Here is a 2,400-nt window from a genome sequence, read left to right on the forward strand (position 1 = left end):
CCCGATAGTTGATACTGTCATAGTTATATAAAATCATTTATTGATTTTAGATAATTGTGACAGGAATGATATGTCATCTTTTTACTGACTCATTTGTTTAATGTCTTAATCAACTGTGCACCCTGTGCTTCTTCTTAAGACTGATATTTTCTTAGTTGTTAATCAAACCTCACCCATTTTTAGATAAATCAAATCCCTCGATTTGCCATCTGAAATTAATTTTTACAAACTGGACTTTCGAAATAACTTTACAAGCTATCTCTGTGGGAACGATGTCTGGTACTTTTTACCATTATTACTTGTTACGAGACGACAGTAGTTCGAGGTGTATACTTGCGCCGAGTTCTATTTTTGTATTGGAATCTAAGGTTGAATAAACCGACGAGCAAGTTTTTGGTGCCGCTGTCGGGGATAGCACGCTGAAGTTTTTTCTTTTTAAAGTAAAGTTTATAAAAGTTAGTTTTTCTACCATCCTTTTGTGAGTGCACCGTGCATGCCAAGCCTGTCGCACGGTGAATTTTTTCCACTTGATCCGAATATTGAACAAACTTTTAGACAACGAAGAAGAGTGCAAAGAGCTCTTCGAGCTTTAAACTCTGAAACGATGGCTGAAAATGTGATTATTGACGGAGAAGGTATTTTTAGAAATGAACCAAATATTCCGTATGAGGATGAGGCTCAAAACATCTTTCGTCTTGCAAATGCTAAAAATGGTGGCATTATGGCRTACRYTATYCCTAATTTAACTCAACTGCACACAGGGATACGTAAGCCTACCATTGGTGCCACCCATTTTTCACTTAAACTACTGATGTTTCAAATGCTTCAAACAAATGGCCAGTACGCTGGTTTATCTTCTGAAGATTCTCATTCTCATCTGCGTTCTTTCATGGAAATCACAGACTCTTTTCTCATCCCTGATGTTTCAGACGATGCTCTGAGACTAAAACTTTTTCCATTTTCACTAAGGGATCGAGCAAGAGCATGGTACAATTCTTTGCAACCAGACTCTGTGACTACATGAAATGAAATGGCAGAAAAGTTTTTGAAAAAGTATTTTCCACCCATGAGGAATGCCAAATCCATAAATGAAATTTGTACTTTTAGACAACTGGACGATGAAGCAGTTCCTGATTCATGGGAAAGGTATAAAGAGCTGCTGAGAAAATGCCCTCACCATGGCATTCCGTACTGCATACAGCTAGAGACATTTTACAATGGTTTAAATATCGTTGCTAGACAAATGCTCGACGCTACTGCAGTCGGAGCTTTCACAGCTTGTACCTATAATGAAGGTTTTGACATACTTGAAAASATTTYYAATAATAACGGACAATGGTCTGACCCACGTGCAATGCCACTGAAGAAAACAGCTGGAATAAATGAGGTAGATGTTGTCTCAGCATTAACAGCTCAGATCACTAAGCTAATTTCAAATTTAACATCTAGCCCATATGTGCAATCTGAAGCTAATACCTTTAATTCCAATGTTCAATCAGTGCAATGCATGTATTGTGGTGAAGGTCACGCTTTTGAGCAGTGTCCTGGAAATTCGGAGCATGTAAATTATGTCAACAAGACTGGACCATTTTCGCAAACTTATAATTCGGGATGGCGAAATCATCCAAATTTTTCGTGGCATAGTCCAGCTCTTAATCCACCAATGCAAAAGCCTAAAGGACAGTCCAATTTCCAACCGCAAGGACAATCTAATTTTCAATCGCAAGGACAGTCCAATTTTCAACCACAAGGACAGTCAAATTTTCAACAAGTCCAATCTAATTTTCACTCACAAGCGCATCAAGGCAATCATAATAATCAACATGCTAATTTTTAGAATCATTAGTCTTCTTTCCAAAGCAAGCCCAAATAGCAAGTTGATTCATCTACTTCTTTGGAAGCAATGATGAAGAGTTTTATAACCCAAACTCAAGCTTTAATTAAAAATTTCGAAACTCAAATGGGACAAACGGCTTTGGAGATTAGAAAAAGACCCGTAGATTCTCTATCCAGTGATACAGAGATACCTCAGAGAGAAGGAAAGGAGCATGTTAAGGTTGTTACTTTAAGGAGTGGAAAGAGTTATTTAGAAAACACCCAAAAAGAACAAAAAGAACCAAACAAAGCAAAGATTGAAAAGAAAAGTGTAGAACAATATTCTGTTACATCTGTACCAGATTTTGTGACTACCATTCCTATAAGTACTAGTAAGCCGCAACCCATAGTCAGGCCCATAGATAGTACGACCATTCCAGAAAGATCAGATTTTCCACTGTTATTTCCTGATGAACCCAAGACAACCCAGACTTCCAAAGAAAGTGTTGTAGTGGATGTATCACAATCTGGTGACAGTCCCACAATAAAAGACCAGACCAGTCCTTTAATCCCTGTTAGGACTGA

At 37.8% G+C, this 2,400-nt stretch overlaps 1 non-coding gene across 1 annotated transcript; it reads right to left on the bottom strand.

Moving 5' to 3' along the window:
- Positions 1–1,078: 1,078 nt before the first annotated feature.
- Positions 1,079–1,185, bottom strand: LOC112513851. The gene has a single exon (XR_003069318.1). It is a non-coding gene; the product is annotated as a small nucleolar RNA R71 (small nucleolar RNA).
- Positions 1,186–2,400: the final 1,215 nt, after the last annotated feature.

The sequence above is a fragment of the Cynara cardunculus genome (genome assembly GCF_001531365.2).
Source record: "Cynara cardunculus var. scolymus isolate 2C chromosome LG 5, CcrdV1, whole genome shotgun sequence".
Lineage (NCBI taxonomy): Eukaryota > Viridiplantae > Streptophyta > Magnoliopsida > Asterales > Asteraceae > Cynara > Cynara cardunculus.